Source organism: Alosa pseudoharengus, unplaced genomic scaffold (genome assembly GCF_046254945.1).
Source record: "Alosa pseudoharengus isolate Yale_2024_CS ecotype anadromous, Long Island Sound unplaced genomic scaffold, YU_APseudo_1.1 YU_APseudo_1.1_scf_13, whole genome shotgun sequence".
NCBI classification, from domain to species: Eukaryota; Metazoa; Chordata; class Actinopteri; order Clupeiformes; family Clupeidae; genus Alosa; species Alosa pseudoharengus.
The window spans coordinates 25,854,766-25,877,110 of record NW_027468598.1 but is presented as its reverse complement, the minus strand read 5'-3'; the positions used below and the strand labels follow the sequence as shown (position 1 = coordinate 25,877,110).

General features: G+C 39.0%; 1 long non-coding RNA gene across 1 annotated transcript in view; it reads left to right on the top strand.

Moving 5' to 3' along the window:
• LOC143121953 (uncharacterized) overlaps positions 1-22,345 on the top strand; it is a 227,219-nt gene that overhangs the window by 109,298 nt on the left and 95,576 nt on the right. The window lies entirely within an intron of this gene.

Here is a 22,345-nt window from a genome sequence, read left to right as displayed (position 1 = left end):
GAAAAAAGAGTATACATGTTTTTCAGGAAGGCATTCAGTAAACAATAGGCTGGATTATTTTTTTATGTTTAAAGACAATATAACACTGGTTAAAAGATGTATGATCAGCTCGATAAATATGTCAGACCATGCAGCTGTGACACTAACAATAGCACTAAACTCTAAGAAAGGTAAAACATTGTGGAGATTAAATTGTTACAATTCATTGTTACAAGATACAGAAGAGAATAACATGGAATTAATAAAAGACATCACATTAAAGGAAGTAAATAAACAAATTCGAGACATGAAAATAGGAAAAGCTCCAGGTGATGATGGTTATACAAACGAATTTTATAAAGCATTTAAAAATGAATTAACTCCTATACTGGTTGAAGCATATAATCATGCACTACATACAGGAAGATGGGCACAAACTTGGATATCATCTATTATAACTGTTATACACAAAGAGGGGAAGGATGCCACAAGGTGTCCTTCTTATAGGCCCATATCACTACTCAATACAGATCACAAAATAATATCAGCCATATTAGCAAACCGGTTAAAAAAAATAATTGCAGATGTAGTAAACATTGATCAGTGTGGATTCATACCGGGAAGACTATTGGGGGATAATATTAGAAGAACCTTAAATATAATTGATTATACTCAAAGGCAAAGTAAGGATATTGGTTTAATTACATTAGATGCAGAAAAGGCATTTGATTTAGTTAGCTGGCCATTTATGTTTGAGGTTCTTAATAAAATAGGTTTAAATAAAACATTCTGTTTATGGTTAAAAGCAATATATAGTAATCTAACCTCTAGAATAAAAACGAATGGTACTTTGTCTAGAAATATTAAAATACAAAGAGGTACTAGGCAAGGAGACCCTCTTTCTCCTCTATTATTTGCAATATATATTGAAGTGCTAGCAGCAACAATAAGACAAAACACAGGTATAAAAGGGATACATATAGGACAAGATGTACATAAATTAGCATTATATGCAGACGATATTATAGTTTATTTAGCAGAACCAGAAGAATCAGGTGCCGGAGTTAAAGAAAACAATCCAAGAATACAGTACATTTTCAGGATATAAGGTAAATGAACATAGATGTGAAGCCTTAATAATTGGGAAAGAAATTACACAAGAGGTCAAAGACTGCTATAACTTTAAATATGTGCAGAAGATAAAATATCTGGGTATCTACATAAGTAAGAAACTGAATGATTTGTATGAGAATAACTATGGTGTGCTGGAGCATAAGGTAAGGAAGGATTTGAATAGATGGAGAATAATACCAGAAGGAATGTTCGGAAGGGTGGAAACTATTAAAATGATGGTCCTCCCAAGATTTTTATTTTTGTTTCAGGCATTACCATTGGCACTCTTAGAATCCCAGTTTAAGGTATGGAACAAATTGATTTCTAATTTCATTTGGAATAATAGAAGACATAGAATTAAATTAAAATCTTTAACTCAACAAAGGGAAGAAGGGGGGTTAGGTGTGCCAAATTTACAAAACTACTTTTATGCAACACAATTTCAAACAATAATGATATGGATGAACAAGGAAGTAGAAACTAAGTGGATTAGAATAGAAAGAGAATTGGCAACTGTATCATTAGGGATTTTCCCTTTCCTAGGGAAAAAGACTCAAAATCTTCACACAGGTCAAAATTTTAGCATTTTGAACACAATAAGAACTTGGAAACGAATTTGTAAAAAACTAAAAATAAAGACTGATTATGTATATCTCAGGGAGATGGCGCATGACCCAGACTTCCTACCAAATAGAATGGATCAAATCTTGAACGGTTGGGCTAATAAAGGATTAATATCATTCTCACAAGTTTTGAATAAACACATGGTGGATACATATGAAAATATAGCTTCAACATACGACTTGGATAAAAAACACTTCTTCAAGTATCTACAGGTCAGAAGTTATGTTAAGGAAAACTTAGCGGAGCAAACATAAAATGATTTAGTACAATATTTAATTAAGAATAGGAATACAGGTAAGGGGAATCTTTCAAGAATATACAAAATACTCCAAAAACTCACCTTGGTAAAGGTTGAAGTTAAAGAAAAATGGGAAAAAGAGTTGAAAATTGATATCACAATGGAAAACTGGACAGAGTCACTAAAAGGAAATACTGCAATAACACAATCAAAATATTGGAATGAATTTGCGTGAAAATTACAACAGAGATTTTTTATTACACCTGACAAATGCGGGAAATCTCAGCCTTTAGGGACTAGTTGTTGGAGAAGCTGTGGAGAGCAAAACGCAAATTATAGCCATATTTTTTTCTTATGCCCAGTACTAAAAACATTCTGGAAGGAATTTGATAAAGCGATAACACATATTTTTGAGTTGCGACAGACCTTAACATTAGAAAACCTTTTAGGTATAAGCCTGTCCAAGAAAATAGAACCTAAATATCAAAAATTGTTTAATATAGTACGTATATCTGCAATAAAACAACTAACAAGGGGATGGAAACAAGAAAAAGCCCCAGATTTGTGTAAGTGGCATAGCACAATAGAAAACATCTTGGATATGGAAAGACTTACTTTTAGAATTAGGAACCAACTTAGTAAATGGAATAAGTTATACCCAGAAAAAATACTACATAAAATAATTATTTATTTCAATAATAGAAATGATATGCACACATCGGTCAACAACACAGATAATTCCACACAGGACCAAAGACACATGTAGGCTTAAACACCCCCCTATAAATGGCCAAAAACACGACTATAAATATCTAAAAACAAGTACAATTGCACATAGAATAAAATAATATTATGTAGGCTCAAATACCACTCCCCTTCTTTCCCTCCCCCCCCTTTTTTCTGTGTGTCATGTTTTGTTTTGTATGGAGTATTTATTTATTTTTATTTATTTTTTTGTATAAGTTTTCTATCATGTTTCTTTTGGTTTTTTTTGTCATGTCTTTTCTTATTTCTTTTTTATATGTATAAAATTAAAAAAAATTAAAAATTGCAATGTAACATGTGAAATAAGTGAAGTGGGTACCTTACATGGATGTAGATAAATAATTGCAATAAAGTATATAAAAAAAGACAATACATTAGCTTATCCCTTAGGCCTACATGATACGATATTTTGTGAAAATGTTTTGGATTGGAAGTGTTCTGAAATGTTACATACATAGGCCCCTACATATTGATATGTAGGCTAGATCAGACATTCAAATGAGATGCACTCATTTGCTTACATTTCAAGTAAGCCTAGGCTACAAAAATCCTTTGGATTCGGTTAGATAAAGTCAGGTTTCAAATGATTCTTTTTTCATTTTGGGGGCATTTGAGTGAAATGGTATTCCTGCCATTTCTGAATGAGGAGATTGCAGGAGAATGTCTTCAACATCCATGGTTTTATTACCTTTGGCTGGTACTTTTGGCATAAAATACACTATATTAAAGAAGCCCTATGCAACAATTTTAGTAAAAATGACCTTAATTATGCAGGTCGAGTCGTTCTGATCTACAACACTTTTTGGGTCGTTTGGGGGGGTGCTTCGTCTCCCCCTAGTGCTTCTCCGCGAAAAAAAAACGAATATGCAACTTTCTGGTCCCGTCCCGAACAAATCCGGATGTGACTCAGCGGAAGTATCCAATCGCGTCTCGAAAATGTAGTCAGATTAAAGAAGACTGCAAAACGGACTCCGACTTGGCTTTGTTGCTGTTGAAATTGTAAGTAGCCTACCCTTGGGTGAACTTCGTTTTTGTAATGTGGTTTGATAGTCTCTTGAACAATGTGTTTGCTCGACCGTTTTATTGTGAGCCCTGTATGTGTTTATCTTGGTTTCTTGATGGCTAGCTCGCTAGCTAGTGGGGGTTTAGCGTAGCAGTCACTTGCTACCGAAGCTGCAGGGGGAGCTATGTCGTGAAAAATGCGAGCCCAACTCAGGAAGGAATAACCAGACCTGCATAGGGCTTCTTTAAAGGGGTAATCCACCATTTGGGGATTTACACTCATTTTCTACCTCCCCATGAGTTAAACAGTTGATTTTTACCTTTCTCCAGTTCATCCAGCCATTCTCTGAGTCTGGCAATATCAGTCTTAGCTACAGCCTAGCATAGATCATTGAATCGGTTTAGACCATTAGCATCTCGCCCGCTAGCATCACGTTTAAAAGTGACTAAGATGTCCAGTAATTTTCCTATTCGTCTCTTCTCAAGTTAGAAAGTGTTGACTAACAGAAAATGAAATGTGCCAATTTTCCAAGCTTGAGGGGAGGTGGAAAATCAGTGTAATTCCCCAAATGGTGGGATATCCCTTTAACACTATATTAAAACATAAAATGTTCAATACCATTTCATGTAGTATGCTTGGTTTGTTTATGTTAAGGGCTAGCACCACGAACTACAAAAGATAACCACAAAGAGAAATTCAGTGCACACATTTTTTTATTTTGGTTTAATGGTACACTTGGCAAAGCCATTCTGAAGATTTTAATGCGTTATATGTATCCACAGTTATTCTGCAGGCAGTCAACATGGAACCACCGCTCGCATCCATCACACTGTATCTGAGAGAGAAAGTACACCAAGAGAATGTAAGGTGTTTTAATTTCACATTGTGTTCAAGCAAGAACTATAATCAAGCTATGATCTGTGTAGACATGTAGACAGGCAAAGCGTAACTTTCTGGTTATAAGTGCGTTAATGGAAGTGTTTAGGAAAATGCTCATGGTCTAGGTATAGAAATGGCTATTTCCTACACCCACTTTACCCATCAATCCAATCAGGGTTCAGTGATTTTCTCATAACTTTGTTTTCTACACAAATGTAACATATGATCCACTCTTGTACCAATAAGACAATATTAATATTACTGGAAGAACTTTGGGGAAACATTTTGGGAAATTAGCTGATTTGCCATCTTCCACAGAGTTGAAGATTATAGGTACATACCATACATTCTCATCTCTGTGCATGCAGTAATTTAGCATGACGCACCCACAGATAACTTAGCATAGGTCATTGACCTAGCCCATCTTCCGGAAATCCAACATTGTCCTATTTACATGTTGTGATTAGTATAATTACAATTTGTACAAATTGCAATGTAATGACACACCACAACTTTCTAAGCATACTTGAAACCAAGTTCTCTTTCAGATGAAGTAGTGCTACTTGGGATTTGCAGAACTAACACTGGAGTTTTTTTAGGTGCTGTGCGCATTTCACTCCACACAAGTAGCAGTGTTTTACCTGAATGGCAACATAATTCCTACAATGCATGTAAATGGGAAAATGTTGGAACTCTGTTGTCACTTTTTTTTTTAGCTATAGGCTAGGGCTGGGCGATATGGACCAAAAGTCATATCCCGATATATTTAGGTTGAATATCGATATACGATATATATCCTGATATTTTTTCCGCAACGTTAGAGCTGTAAAATGAAATGTTCAGTCAAATATGAGTACCGTATTTTCCGGACTATAAGTCGCACTTTTTTTCATAGTTTGGCTGGCCCTGCGACTTATAGTCAGGTGTGACTTATATATGAAAAAATATATAATTGAACATGCTTTTAAATGTTAATTCATAATAACTGACATGAACCTTACATTGTCACGCCCGGCTATGCCGTGCTGGGTGTGCCTGCATTTCCTACTGCTGCTGTTCTGTCACCTTTAGGTGGAGCTGTTGCGGTGGGTCGTGCCGCGCTAATTGGTGGACCGATGAGCGGGTCTTTAAAATCACCGCCTTCCAGTCGGCTTGCTCTCTCTTTCTGCTACCCCGGCCTGACGACGAGAGGCTGGCTGTGGTCGTCGCTCCTTGCCAGTTCACCTTTTGCTTTACACTTACATCATACTGATATGTACGATAACTTTTGGTTTGCTTACCACTTACTGACTTCGGACAAATCATTCGTTAATAAACCAATAACCATATTTAAACATTAAGTTCAGTGTGGTCTCCCCTATGTCAGCTCTACTTTGAGCCAAGTGGTCCTGACAACATGAAACATTACTGTCGAGCCGCGAGAGAGCGCTCTCAAATGCACAAGTTCTGTGCACTTTCAGTCAGAGATTAGTGGTTGCGCTATGCCTGAAACACACGTGCATACCTAAATCCTCAAATTACCGGTATGGCCAGGATTCTGTTTGGGCCTCAGATTCGGACAAATAAAGGCCAGTAATAGTTTTGTTTCAATTTAACTCATAAAAGAGCTCTTCTTAATATTTTGTATTGTTGGTTGGTTTAATATTGTTGCCAATGAAAAGTCATTGTCTTACACCATGAGTCTCTGACACGTTGCTCTCAAGCTACCAGTTGCATGCAGCACCCGCTTGCCAGAGGCTGAAGCCTCGAGGTTGCCAATCCAGATGCCAAAACACTACTGACTTCGTGATAAGTAGATACTGTAGGTGGAGGGTGGCGCCTCAGGCCAAAACACAACATGACATGACAAAACACAACATCAACATCAGTTGAGGGCTGCAACTTCACTTTTTAAATGACAATATCCTGGCCGGACAACTGTTGTGTCAGTGATATAAGTATTTGAAATAAACATGATTTCTTAATGTCTAGTGACATATCAGGGCCATTTTATGATTAATTGAAATACATTTCTTACATACGGTTCCTTTAATTAAAACAATAACTACATTTAGGCTGAATAAGGTTTCCATTTCAGCACAACTCACGTTCCATGAATAAATGAAAGCGGATGCCTTATCTCGCAATAAGCGGATGGAAATCCCAACACCCTTTCATACATGAAACTTAATAGTGAACCATCAAATACCCCACAGATTTCAGAATCAAACAGTAAGCCATGCCCCAAATAAAGGTGCTGTGCTTTGCGCAGCCTAAATAAAAAGACCCCAGCCATAATTTGAAGATTTACGATAGTCTGTCTCCTAAACAAATACACGGATTTCCCGTTTACAAACAAAACTAGATGCGCGCGCAGCCGTGGGGCAGAAGATGTTTGGTGGCCCTCCACAACGTTATAAACTTAACCTAAATAGTCGGCTGCTGTAAGCTACAATCATTTTTTGTATACCTCTGTTGTCTCAATGATAATAACATCTCATTTCAGACTATATTTAAGTTTGCCGTTCATTTGCATTATTAATATAACATCGTATTTTGGCGAATTCATGCATTCCGTTAGGGATATTGAACATATTTAACATTCTCTAACTATTGTGATTTCGAATTGGTGCAGTTTTCAACACAAAAACTCATTTTATTCTTTTGCTCTTTTGCATTGCTCTATGCTGTTCTATGGTGCTTTCTGCTTCTTGGTTGCGCACGCATGTTTTCGTGACGTTGCATAGAAATCCGTGTATAACTTATGCGCAATACCGCGCTGAAATTTAGGCTATGCGCATATTTTTTTCTCTCGCCCTCTAGGAGGTGGCCAGCCGAGCAATTGTTCTGCTGCTACTGTAGCTTGTGCCAATATATCGTCCAAAATAATTGATTGCATTGTCCACATTTTTAGCTAAATTTTCATGTACCACATCAACATTTTTGTTCAGTGAATCTTTTGTAAATTGCTTTACAATGGCTGCAATGTGCTTATGGCACTCCCTACATATAGCGTGGTTGTGTTGCTCATCTAAAAAATTTGTATCCAAACCATCTCCAAATTATTGAGCTACTACTTTTTCTTTTACTAACCAAGAGACTCCCCTCCGCACGCTCAGACATTGTTGCTTTCTCCATGTTTGTTGAAGAGTGCCAGAGTGTCTCTTACTGCCCCTTCTGTGCATGAAAGAGGAGGCGCGGGGAGCAGTGCAGAGAGCTCCGGTCAGCGGCTTGCGTGGAGCAAGGATCACGGCGCAAATTTGAACTATATCGATATATGCGATAGGCCCTCACAGATTGCACCTTGCCCAATAAAAGTAGTAAAGGGTAGGTTACAGAGTTATGGAAATAGTTATGCAGCATTGCTATAAAAAAGAATGATTTATGAAACACAATTTGTGTTAATGTTACCTGATTGCTCTAGCAATTTTGCCATTTTCAGCCGCAGATTTGCCATTGCTGTGGCTCTTGGGCTTATCACAAAGGCACTGCGATTTCAGGAAAGAACCCAATTGCCTGGGTTACCATCTGTAAAAGTAAACATGAACCTCTTGTAAAGCTGACAAAAATGTTAACTTATTAGTAGTAACTGAGCTCCGTATGTGAAAAGACATCTTAACCTCCATCACAAAAACTCCACAGCTGCATCCATCTATTTGGTTTGGATGGTTTATTGTTTGAGGTTGCCAGACAATGTCAAAAGTGCCTGAGGTAAATGGTAGTAGCAAAAATTCCAGTCAGAACAATGACTATATTTCTGCACATCAAAGTAGGCCTAAATTAACTGTTTCATTTCTGCCAGTGTGGTTCATTATCAGTATGTAAAGGTTGGCCTAGTTAGTTAGAATTAGTTACAATGATGCAAACTGTGAATACAATTATTTGAATAAAATTATTCCACCTTTGAGCCTATCAGTAACAAAGTTCGATCTACCTATAGACGGACAACATTTTTAATGTAACCTAAGCCTAGTATCTAATGTTATGTGGGAATTGTAAGAAAATAAGTGAAAAAAATTCCTTACTTTAACCACGCAAGTGCATGTGTCGTTTATTACAACGGTAGGAAAATTTCAATCAAAGACCGCGCTGTCTCTTTGGATCATTGAAATCAATCTCAGACACCTGTGATAATTAGTTTGCCAGGTGAGCCCAATCAAAGGAAAACTACTTAAGAAGGATGTTCCACATTATTAAGCATGCCACAGGTTTCAAGCAATATGGGAAAGAAAAAGGATCTCTCTGCTGCTGAAAAGCATAAAATTGTGCACTCCCTTGGACAAGGTATGAAAACATTGGCTATTTCCCGAACACTTATGTGTGATCATCGTACTGTGAAGACATTTGTTGCTGATTCAGAGCTCAGGCGGGTATGTAGAGTTTCTCACTGACCACTTTCTTCCGTGGTACAAAAAGAAGAACCATGCCTTCTGTAGCAAAATCATTTTTATGCATGACAATGCACCATCTCATGCTGCAAAAATACTTCTGGGTCATTGGCTGCTATGGACATAAAGGAGAGAAACTCATGGTGTGGCCCCCCATCTTCCCCTGACCTCAACCCTATTGAGAACCTTTGGAGCATCATCAAGCAAAAGGTCTATGAGGGTGGGAGGCAGTTCAAATCCAAGCAGCAGCTCTGGAAGGCTATTCTGACATACTGCAAAGACATTAAAGCATACACTCACCAAGAACTCACAAGTTCAATGGATGCAAGAATTGTGAAGGTGATCTCAATGAAGGGATCCTATGTTAACATGTAACTTGGCCTGTTAAGATGTTTTTGATCGAAATAACTTTTGATTGAATTTATATGACCTCCTAATGCTGCAAATTCAACAAATTACCATTTTTGAGTTTTTTATTTTTGAGAAAAATACTGTTATCATTGGGAGGTTTGTTCAATAAAATTCGAATTATACTCTAACGGTTGATGACTTGAAAATTATACTGACTGTCATTTGCATCAACTATTTAGGAAAATCTGAAAAATTAAGTTCCATAATAATTTGGAACACAGTGTAGTTTCCTTTCACAGTGACAAGTCACTTCCACTGCAACATAAAAGTTGAAACCATGTTAAATTAGAAAGCATCTAGCTAGTGACATATAGTTTTTGGAGGTAAAAGGGAACAAACTGTGTAACCTAACCTTCCACAGTCGATGTATTTGACTTATAATTTAGCCTATTCTATCTTTTGCACTTTGAATCCATGAAAATGAACTAAAATCTATATTTAATATTAAAATCTATTCCTGTCAATAGCAGACCCCAGTGTCGCATCGAATCGCTACAAATTTTGAAGTAGTGAAAATAATCAAATCATGTCGTGTTGCTCTCTTTTGCATCCCTGTACTTAGGAATCCCTGATCAATGTGATTGGCTAGGTTGGACAAAGTAGTGAGTCTGGAAACCAAGCTAGCTATTTTCCTACCCTGTGAGCCATTGTTGGGGTTGAAGGGACAGGAGGTTCGCCTGACGGACCACGCATGTAGCCTTCTTGTCTGCAGACTTCATAACTGCTACAACAAGCTCCCCATGTGTTTCACTCCAGAGTTGTTGTATCTTCAACAGAAGTAAATATTTGTTAGTGATTATGCATTTTTAAAAAAAGACGGTTGCATTTGTTATGAAAGGTGTTTGTTACAGTAACCTATGTACCTTCTTGTCCTTGCAGTTGGTGTCAGCAGAGCAAAAAGAACTGCAGTCGTCTTCGTCAGGCACAGGAGGTTGCACGGGACTCCCTGGTGTTTCTTGGCTCTCGGTTTTTCTAGCTGGACAGGGGATGTGGCTGGGCGCATGATAAAACCCTGACTTGGCCCATTGTCTTTTGGCCCATTGTTCTTGACTTTGGTCAAGATTTTTTTTTTTTCTGACAAAGCCCACAGAATGTAGATTGCAGTTAGATTGCCTTGTACAATTTGATGGAAGTAGCAGACCCCTCCAAAGGGGGGATATGCCCAGATAATTGTGGAAGAGGTTATTGATGAATCCTGGGCAGTAGTATAGGTGTTGCGCTTTGCCTTCACTGCGGTCCAATTGGGAAAACTCTACGTAAATCTCCCTAAAAAGGTTGAAAATAGGGATCTTCCCATGATGAAGGTGGCACTTTGGTCCTCGTTTTTGCCATTTGGGCTCCTCTCAGGGTTATTAGGTCGTTGGCTTTGTGGTGATTTTTGCCTAGAAATGAAGCCAGTAAGTTCATCTACACTGGCTTGGACCATGGTGTTTGTCCTTAATGATGTAAAGACTATGGCCTGGCTAACGTCAGACCTCATCTCATTGAAATGGGGTCTGGGAACTACAAGTTCATTTTCTCGTATTTGAAACGTGGTTTACGAATGCCCAGAGCCGTTTATTGGGCGCTACAAATGTCTATCAAATGCGTTTATACGTAGCTCATAACCTCGTCGGTGTCTCATCATCGTCTTGCTGTCCCCCCTCCTTTCTGTAAATGGTTCCTTCATTGAGGTGAAAATGAAGTCCATGGAATCCAGGCTGCCTAGCAGCGTGAATAAAATTGCGCGCAAGGCAGCATGGGAAAACCCAGGCTATAAAGATTATGCACATATGAGAGAAAATGGCCTTGTCTGCCTGCAGAGTTTTTGCAGTTCTGGAGAAGTGCAAAACAAAAAGTTGCGAAGTCAAGTAAGCCCAGCTTGCGGACCACCAGTGGTCCCCGGACCACACTTTGAGAAACACTGGTTTACGCAAACCAAGCCAAGAAGGGTGATTCTGATTTTGATGATATGATCTGCACAAAAGATAAACTTAGGTAAACAACAATGTCAATATTGTTGTCAAAATCTTAACCCAGATTCGAACTCTTGGACAGGGGACTGGTAACTGCTGTGCAACGGCGGCTGTCATCTGCCGGCCTTAACGCAATGCGCCACAGAAGTACGTGCAGGTGCCCTTTCACGTGCTACTAAACGTCATTAACCACCTTAGTCCAGACTACTAAGTTTGGAAACTTTCATGGTCCAAACTTACAGTTCTATGTAAGTACGACAGTTTTGGGAAACAGTCGTAACTTACATGTTGGTTAGTTGAACGATGCATCCTGTTAGTAAAAAGCTAACCTCCGTAGTTGTACGGGAAACGCACCCCATGTAGGCCATTAGCAATCTGTTTATTTTATTTTATGAAGCCTACACAGTAGATCACATGCCACATTCTCACTTTCAATAGACAGATACAATAGCCATTGGTCAAGTATTGAGTATAAAGCAATTAAGATAGTATGAAGTACTTTTTGTATAGGGTACTATCATAAAAATTCGTTAAAACGAATAGCATTTTGCAACTTGACAAAACACTGGATTAAATATCGTAGGCACAGGAGAAAACTTGTACATCCATTGGCCCGTGGGGAGATCACATGCCAGTTGCCTCTCCCTTCAGTGCTATGACTCGTTCGGCTGTGAGCTTGTTTCACCAAAAAAAACTGTATTGCAGATATCAATGCGTCTTTGTTCATGGGTTTGGCCTCACAGCAGAGGCTTAGACAACTATGACCCACGTTTTGGTTTCGTAATTTGCCTTACTTATTGACTGCAATGTAGTCAATTGACTGCTTGACAGGTTATTTTTATTTTTCTGTACAATAAACAAATACATCTGCTTTATGCCGCAGAATTACGCACTTGGCCAGCCTATAGAACGGGCACATTTTGGAGAGAATAGAGAATGTACGCACGCAAGACTCTGTAGGCTATTTGTGGCTGGTTACCATCAAACAATGTTTAATGCATTAACTCAAGACGTCAAACCTTTTCTAAACAATACAAACAGAAATGATGCAGCAGGCAGCAAATATAGAAGAGTCATTTCCAGTGGAAGAACAAAATGCTGAATGAAGCCCAAAGATATGAAGGCATATCTGGCAAGTTGTTATTTTTTGAAGACTTAAATGGTTGGGCTATAGGCCTAGTTTGCAAGAAGGAGACATAAAGCAGGAGCATGCCACACTATCCACAGCTGTGGTAGCGGGGGGGTTTTATATAAAATTCTTCAACAGAAGGCCTGACTCGAATGCAGGCTTGCCCAAAAAAAAAGGCCTGTGGTTTGGTCAGTGAGTTAGGAGTCCTCTAGACTTCTTTTAAACTGTCTCAGAGGTGGAAAGTTGCGTTCGTTGGGGGCAGGGCCGGATTAACAATTCATAGACCCTTGGGAACAAATGTCTGATGGCCCCCCTGCCCCCCAATCGGGCGGTCAGTTAATAGGCCTATCTGTGAGGCCAAGCCTCACCAAGTAGCCCGTTTGTTTACAACTAACATTACATTTAATTAAACTGCTTATAGGCTATGCCGAAATAGTTTCAACATTATATCAGTGTCTGATGGGTGAATTAGGAAATGCCTTATGGCTGAAAGCTGCTTGGGATCCCCCCTGTCAAGCAATAACCATACAAAAAGTTAAAAACAGATGACATGATGCGCATCACTGACATAATGCGCAAATAATATAGCCTAGATATTCCAATATATTCGAATATATGTGTTTATTTTAGAGGGGATATTCGAACGTCATTTTTGAGCAATTTTGACAGCCCTAGTCCACTGTAGGCTACGCCAATCGTCTATTAACACCTTCCACCTAACCCCGGTGAGTGGGGGTCGCTATCATGCGTGTGAAATAGCACCATTGAGTAGCCTACTGTATGCAAAATAGCCTTAAAATCGTTCCGGTGTTGTGTGCCTTCTGGTTTCTCCACCTACTGGTTTCCTTGCGCGTGCATGCGCTGCAGCAGTTGTCAGACATTCACAAACAAGTTGTTTTAGGCGGTTTGAAGTCGCTTTTCATACGCCATGAGCGCTCGGCTACATTACAGCCACTCGGACAAAAGACATGTAAAAAAATATATGTTTTGAAAACTAGCATTAAACTGGATTCGATCCCGCAAAAGCAACACGCGCGTAACTCTCTCCATCCTGATTCCCTACTCTACGCGAATCAATTAACTATTGTAGGCTACCATTAATTAATAACGTAGGCAACACCCAGGTAACATGTTGTCCAGGCTATCTGAAACAAGGGGTTGCCTCTCATCTACAACAACTGGTTACCTTGGGCTGCTACAGTCGTCAGTGCGCTGTGCACAGTAGGCCTATGCTACTCTTTGTGGTTGATCAACTAAAAATAAAAGTGTATTTGGTGATGACATTATTGTAGGCCTAGTAGACCTAAATTCTGAGAAATTAAATGGTACGAGAAACGATCTACATAGCGCGGTCTGCCCGAAATTAAGCGGTCACCCGCGGTTATGAGTCATAAACAAAATATTGTAATGATATTCAGGGTCATTTGCGGGCGGGTCAGTTAAAATTAATTAAATATATATTTTCTACAAATAGGCCTACTTAAAGGGAAACTTGGCAACTATTTTAACGTAATAAACCCGTTTAGAAATCATTTGGATGGTTAAATGACCTGTTCCGGTGAAAATGGTGACTTTTCCTAGCCTGGTGGGCCATCCTATATCATTGAAATGTATAGTCTGGAATCGAATCATTCACCTGCTTAATCCAAGGGGCGGGCAGAGAATTGTCTTTCAAACTGCCTAGGCATGCAATAGGCCAGCGCTACGACCATATCCGTATCCGGTCGGCAAAACGGCAAATACATCCTTCTTCGAAAGGAATGACTTAAGTGCATTGTGTTGCTCTACTTTCAAAGAAAAGCACAAGTCCAACTCCTCCAAAGATGACGCCAACGCCGATTCAAACAACCGCTCTTCGTTCGCCATAGCCACCTTCCTTGCTGTTCACCGTCGCAGGATGTCGTTATCCTGTTAAGCCCGCCTTAAGACTCTCTAACGAAATAGAGCGCTGTGATTGGAGAACATCCACGGTGTTAAGCCAATAGAAATTCCTATGGTTCGATACTAGACGTACAGGCTGAGCAAATTAATTTGCCGCCGCTAGGGTGCGTCTAGATTTCTAGGCTAGACTTTTCCCGCTGCCCCCCCAGGTAAAAAAAAAACTATTAAAAGTATACTTTTTGAAAGTGTACTAAGTACCGTTTGTACTTTTTTCGTCAAATCCAAGTGTAATTAAGTGTATTGAATTATGTATTAAGTTCAACTTAATACCAACTTGACTATACTTTGAGTGTAATTAGTGTGCTAAAATGGAACAACTTTTTTCAAACTTTAAGTGTTCTTAAGTACATTACACAAAAAGATATTTTATGAGCATTCGAAACACAGTCGCAGTACAATTTTGTAACATCCCAAGTGTATTGGAAATGTACTTAAAAGGCATTACAATACTAATAATAGTGTAGTAGTGTATTTTGAATACACTCTTATCCTCATTTCTATTCATTTGGCATGCTTCTGTAATATTTTAAATTAACTTCAAATGTACTTCCTGACTACAATAAGTGCCTTAAAAGTTTGCAGTTATGTTAATAAAAGTATAGTCTTAAGATACTTTAAGCATTATAAAGGCATGCAATTTAAGTATAATATTAGTGTGCTTTAAAATTGTACTATTAGTACTCTCCTACCTATTCTGTTACATGACAAATTACACTTTGATTATGAGAAAAAAAGTGCGCATGCGCAGAGAGAATTTGCGCGCACACATTTAATATCTCCGTGTGTGAAATAATATATAATATAAAACACCCGAATGCATGTTTCATCGCGCAAGTGCTTTTTGCCACTATTGTGTCGCGATACTCTACAGCCTCATTGATAGACCATCAATTCAAAATGCAGATTTCATGAAAAACAAAAGTTGTTTACCCTCCTAGGTGAGAGAATTTGCCCTCTAAGCTTGAAATTGTTTACTGGACACCCAGCCTACAGCCAACAACTTAACAGTCTAACATGGCTAAATGTGTAATGCATGATCATTTATTGCTTATTTGTTTGCAAAGTCTTCTGGCCCAGAAAGAAAACCATGGTGGTTACGGATCATGGCTGAGGAGGAAAGGTACAGCTGGTAGAGTTGTGCAGTGAGTGAACTTCCCTCCCAATACTGAGATGTGGTGGCAAAAGCTGTGGTAGCTAGCTTCCTTACTAGCACACCATCTTCCAGTCCAAGATGCATAAAGTTTTCGGTGGCAACCCGGGGCTGGACAGCAGTCAAATGCATTGACCTTGGTATTAGAGAATTTGTCTCTGTTGTCTGTGAACAGAAAGTAGATGGAAAACATTTTACAAGATAAAATATATTTTACACAGAAATCCATTGGCAATGATGAGATTAATACAGATTATCTGTACCTATTTGACATTTACTTTTTATGGGTCAAATAGGTATTGACACCATCTGTTTGCCATCCTGGTATGGGTAGACCTGGCCAGGTAGTCTTTCCTTAAAGCGTTGTGCACCTTGGCACCGATATGAGTGCAACCACCCTGTTTTCTGCATTTGATTACCTTAGATTCCTTTGTTTCCAATACAACCGTATTATCGTTTTCGGGTCAAATGGCATTTTAAATGGGAGTCGTAGGGGCACTTGCCTACTATTTTGATGCATGAATCAAAATCATCATGTATCAAGATAGTTCTGCCCCTACGACTCCCATTCAAAATGGCATTTGACCCAGAAACGACAATACAGTCAAGCTTAATGGTGGCGCTTCTGACTTAATTATGCTTTCAAACGAAAGTTTGACTCAGGTACATTCACAAAAAGACCCTAGGTTGCATTTTGGCTTGAGTTATGCTTTAAGAGTAATGGGATAAGGTCCTGGATGAAGAATATTTACCTTTACTGCTGATTATTTGTAGCCTGGTGTTACCATCCTACGTACTTCCGGCCAAAATTTGATTTCAGCCTCGCACGTAGTCTGGCCCAACAGACAGTATGCGGTTCGCATACAACCGCGCCAATCAGCGAACAGTTGAGTGATGACGCGGAACTTGCCTGCCGAGTTGCTTGTTGTAGTCCAGCGAAGCTTGTAGTTCAACATTATAGCAACAATAGCGACGGAGGAAGAGACGCTAGAAGCTATCCGCGAAGTTGTCTCAACTCTCGAGGGCATCACGCAATTAAAGCAGGAACAAGAGGCTTGTCTTGTCAATTTTATAAATGGCAAGGACGTCGTAAAACTCTCCTTCCAACTGGCTTTGGAAAAAAAGTTTGATTTATCAGATGGTGATTACTAAACCTAAACGCACAAGTGTACTACATGCATCACTACTTTTCATGTTTTCAAATAAACGTTTGCTGCTCGTTATTCTCCCCCCTACTCTCAAATTACCTTTACAAAATCAATGCGGCCTACTTAAGGAATGGAATGTTATCTACTAGCCTACCGAGCGGGGCTCAAGGCGAGGCTGTGTGTCTTGACTTGAGCTAGCCGGTTACCAAGTGGGGCTCAAGGAAAGGCTGCTGTGATTGTGCTTGACTGGGACTAGCGGTTACCGAGCTGGGCTCAAGGTAAACCACTCCGTGTTTGTGTTTGACAGAGGCCTGTGGCTGAGCTGGGCTCCAGGCGAGGCTACCGTGCTTGTGGACAGTAACGTTAGCCAGTCACGGAGCATGGCTCAAGGTGAGGCTGCGTTGTTTTATGCCGAACAACTGTTAGTTTAACTGAGCAAGCTCCAGGTTAAATAACACGTAGGTCATCAGTACAATCCAACTTATCCAAGATTGTAGTCTGAACAGCCCGTGTAGGACGAAGTAAAAGCTCCGTAGCTCCGACGAAGTCACCGGGCTGCGTAGAACAACAATCGTCTGATAAGCGGCGAGAAGAGATACGAGGAAAACTGGCGTGTGACAAGAGCTGATATAATCTCGGTGACATGACACTTTTGGTATACAACTCTCGGTCTGTGGCTAGCGCAAGTTAGGGATATATCCACTACGAAGAGACTGCCCTGGCGGTCAGGTAGCCTACATACTAGCCAGCGGTCTGTTTACTACTGAGAGCAGAAGTGGGAAGCGTAAGAGCCTGAAGCGGAAGTGGTAAGCGTAATAGCCTGAACTCGGTTGTGGCTAGATGGGATACAGCTAACAATTCTAGACACCACCCCTGAACTCCGGCGCACAGCATACGTCATTACCAAACGTTACTGATTGGTTAAGGGAACTCCAATGATTTTAAACCTCGAAATAAGCATCCGCCCATTACGGAGACGGATTCTTATTACTTTGTTTCAGACTGTTTGACGAAGAGAATTCGTAGTCACAGGCGGTAAGGGCCAGGCTAGATTATTTGAGGCGTTCAGACATCTCGGTTTCAAAACTGTCCAGGAACACCTGTAAAAACATAGTTAGGCTACAGATTAAAACTAGGTAAATTACAAACACTACCATGAATTGAACTTGAATGCTCTGTCAAACACAAATAATTAAAAAAAAACTAAATCTATCGCATAAACCAAGGCATAATATCAATCATGTAGTCTAAGCTTCATAGCACTAACTTAGTAGAACACCAGGTTTAATTCCCCCTCTAATATCAATGGTGGAAAAAAACGTTCTACTTCATAAAATGCATGTAATTTGTCCTGTAGACTCATTTTAAAAGATGTCTCCACGATTAAAGAAAAAACAGCTACAATGTCATTAGCATGCCTAATGAATGTGAAGTGTGAAGTGTGACTAGCCTAGCACTATCCTCCTTTCTATGAGTTAACTAGCCTACACCACACATAATATTAAAGAACATTGGTGAACTTTAGGCAAACGTTGCTTAATAAAGAACACACTTTCTTCCATCATAGTTTGTCTAACGTTAGTGCTAGCCAACCCTTGTCAATAATCCCACAAACACAAAGCAGGCTAATGTAGTTTTCTTCTTGATAGGGATCTGGTCGACGTATATGACGTTAACGTTAGGCCTAAGGGATAAGCTAATGTATTGTCCAGCGGTAATTATCGGAAAATAATTCCTGACAGGGCGAACAGGACCTCGATGCACGGCGGTTTTGTCTTGAAGAGACGTGTTTTCCGAGAATTGTTCCGATAATTGTTTTTCGGCTACTTGCCAAAACGACAAAAGAAACTTAACACAAAAACAAAATTATAACAACTTAGAAAAATAAATAGTTTGCCACAGACAGAACCTGACTTTCCATATACCATGACATCAGCCAACATGCTACAATCATAATAACATATCAGCTGACGTCTTTTAATTGTATAAGTCAAGTAAATTGAACTGTGATTTGTCAGCTGGTTCGTAGCACAAGTACGTAGATGAATGGTTATCATGTATGCAGTTTCATTTAGGAGGCAGGTTCAATACCCACGTGGAGTTATTATTTAGGTATTTATTTTTTTGGTGGCATATTCATGGTCCAGTGCATGTAGCGTACTACAGAAAATTTTGACATTTAAATATGTCATGCATATTTGTATTTGTTCGTCTCCAATTTCCATCAGAAAGTGACAAATCTGCAAGCGGCCACGTCTGTTGAAGAAACATCATCACTTGTTAAACATCACCAACGCAGCTAACATGAGTGCCAGTTGCCATGTAACACCGGGCGCAATTTTTCCACTTCCTTTCGGTTGTCCTTAGTCTTTTTTTCCCTCAGTAATGGATGGGATTTGTGATGTAGCTAAGTTCAGTACTTCACTCAAAATGTAATAAAGTAAAAATAAAATTACCCATTTTAAAAACTACTTAAAAAATACAAAATACACAAAAAAAAACTACTCACTACAGTAACGTGAATAAATGTAATTCGTTACTTTGCACCTCTGCCGACAGATTGCAGATCGCTTGCCCCTCCAGACTTCATGACAACTTTGTTAAGGGTAGATCATATCATTTCTAATTTTTATCATATCGTAACCAAATTAATAAATTCATCCATGTTGAAGTAGCCTAAATGTTATTGTGATGTGATGTGTTGTTTAGTAGGGGATGGAGATGGAATGCTTTATTTTTATGCACATAGCAGGTGGCAACACCATGTGACGGTCATGCCATGTACTGCTCTGTGTACTTCCACTGGTATTTCGCTGTGTTCATTAGTGGAAACCCATGTAAGTCCCTAAGGCGGAGGTTACGGTATAAATGAGTTATGTATTCATGATGGAACAAATAGTAGCCACTGAAACGCAACTGCTAGATACACCTTCAAACATCAATATGTGAATGTAACTTTGATCAAAAATCAATCATTCATAATAGTCTTGCTACATGAAATGTTACTTGGTATATTATTGTATGTGGATATGTTTAAATGCTACTTCATGATGTTACAACATATTACAGTATTACATGGGAAATATGCCTGAAATCATGGGAAACATATCTACTTTTAAATTCTTTATTCTTTCTGGGCTGCAGGACTCAGGAGTTTACAAGCATCTGTACTTCTTGTTGGTGTTTGTCCTTTACATCCTTATTATTATGGTCAACTTAACTTTGATCTTTATTGTGACAGTGGATAGAAGCCTCCATGAACCCATGTACATTTTCATCTGTAATCTGTGTGCAAATGGACTTTACGGGACTGTTGGTTTTTATCCCAAATTTATGCTGGACTTGCAATCTGATAGTCATATGATAACCTACAGTTGGTGCCTGCTTCAAACATATGTGATTTATAGCTCTGCGCTGTGTGAAATGTCAGTTTTAACAGTGATGTCTTATGATCGCTATGTGGCAATTTGCAGACCACTGCAATACCACAGCATTTTGACTCCACGTGCCGTGTCAAAGTTGCTTGTATTAGCCTGGTCCTACCCTCTTTTGTCGTCAGCAATAGTTATTCACCTTACTTCTAGAATACCCATTTGTAGATATTACATCCATAAACTATTCTGTGACAATCCTTCAATACTAATGCTGGGATGTTATCAAGCAATAGCCAACCAGCTATCGAGCATGGTGGTTATTACAGTATATCTTATACAGTTTGTCTTAACTTTAGTTTCTTATGCTCATATTGTCAAAATTTGTATATCATCCAGTGAGGGTAGAAAAAAATTCAGTAAAACTTGTGTTCCGCATATAGTGGTTATGGTCATATATATTGTGACTGCATTGTTTGATGTATTTTACAGCTGGGATGGTTCACTAAATCTTCCAATTGGTGTACGTAATGCATTTGCTATACAATTTCTGATTCTTCCCCCACTATTAAACCCATTAATTTATGGCCTCCAACTTCCACAGATTCGAAAAGTACTATGTAGACAAAGTTGTAGACATAAAGTGTGTTATCTTAGAAATAATGCATGATTGTTGTTTGAACCATGTCCTAGTTTGATTATCCTGGTCTTAAATGAAGTGAAATATAAGAACGGCTTTATTAGTTTAGGGGAAACTGTGACTAAATTTACTGTAATTTTTTTCACAATTATTTATTTATCATTGCTTTTACTTTTCCTCTACATCACTATATTTACTCAGTTTACTTGATCATGATTTGATATCTAACAATTGAAATTAATATGGCCTACAACAGAAGTTCTGAACTGTATTAAGGCAGAGACAAAGTAAAGCTGGCCATATTTAAATAAGAGCTTACATTATTGGATTGCTTCCAATATAAGAAGACATAAAATTGTCTTGAAATACTTTGTTGAATAGGCAATTTATTATTTGTCCATATCGGCTGAATTTTGTGAATAAACAGTACTATACAAAATATGAATCATTATTACTATTAAGAGGACACTTTAACAAGACAAATTCAGTTCATAAATACCAAGCGGTTCTACTGTATTCATACTGAGGCCAAAATAACTCTACGGAGCAATGAGTTAACCATATCCCGGAGTGAGATCTTTTTCTATGCCTTAAAACTTAGGTGATGGTGCTGTGATTAGCATGTACATGATGTCGAGCAATGGCATAGTTTATGTTATGTGTATGTATTGCAGTCTTTTGTTCAGAGATGGGAGTCTTTAAATATGTTTTAGTTTGACCAACATACACCAAACCACAAGGACATTTCAATATATTTAAGCACTATGACAGGAGTTGGGGTGGGGTTGGTAAAGGACATCCCCACGGCTATTATTTTGCCATAGGTACGAGGCCAGTGGTGGAGGAAGTACTGAAACTCAAAAGTTGTTGAGAAGGTGTCTTTATGATAAGGTTCAGTTTCACTTGCGCAGACGCGTAGGCTACATTGAATGAGTGGGCGTGCAGAGACCTTTGAAGGGGCAGGGGCTCAAATTTAAAAAAAGGGCAGATGGAAAATTTTCAGAAAACATGTTAACTTTATTTAAAACTTAATTTTGATTAAAACCCAATAGAGAATACATAGGCTACATGCAAATTATATCAAAATAACACATCTTCCATCTTATTGATTAAATTCAAAGCTAATTTTAGGGCCAATGGTTTGATGTAGAGACTGAGCTGAAACAGGATTTCCGCCTCAGCAGAAGAGCGATGCCCAGTTTAATGAGGCTTTTGCAAAGGGAGCAGGACCATGGCTGGGGTATTGAGATGGAAGTGCTCATATACACCTTTTGGCTGGCACATGGACTCTCTTATAGGGTGGTGTGCCGTGTCTTTAATGTTCCAAAGCCTACAGTTCACCGCCTCGTCCACAAAGTGGCCCAGAACATATGGGACAATCTGGGTAGAGCAGTCCGCTTCCCTGCAACAGTGGACCTGCCTGCAGTTGGTCAGGGATTTGCAGACAATTCACGAACCCCTGCATTCCACAATGTGGTTGGAGCAATTGATGGCAGCCACATACGGATAAAACCCCCACATCGTCACAAATTAGATTATTTGAACTATAAAGGTTTTTACTCCATCAACATGCAGGCAATATGTGACTCGAATGGCAGGTTTCTGGACATTTATGTGGGGTACCCGGGGTCT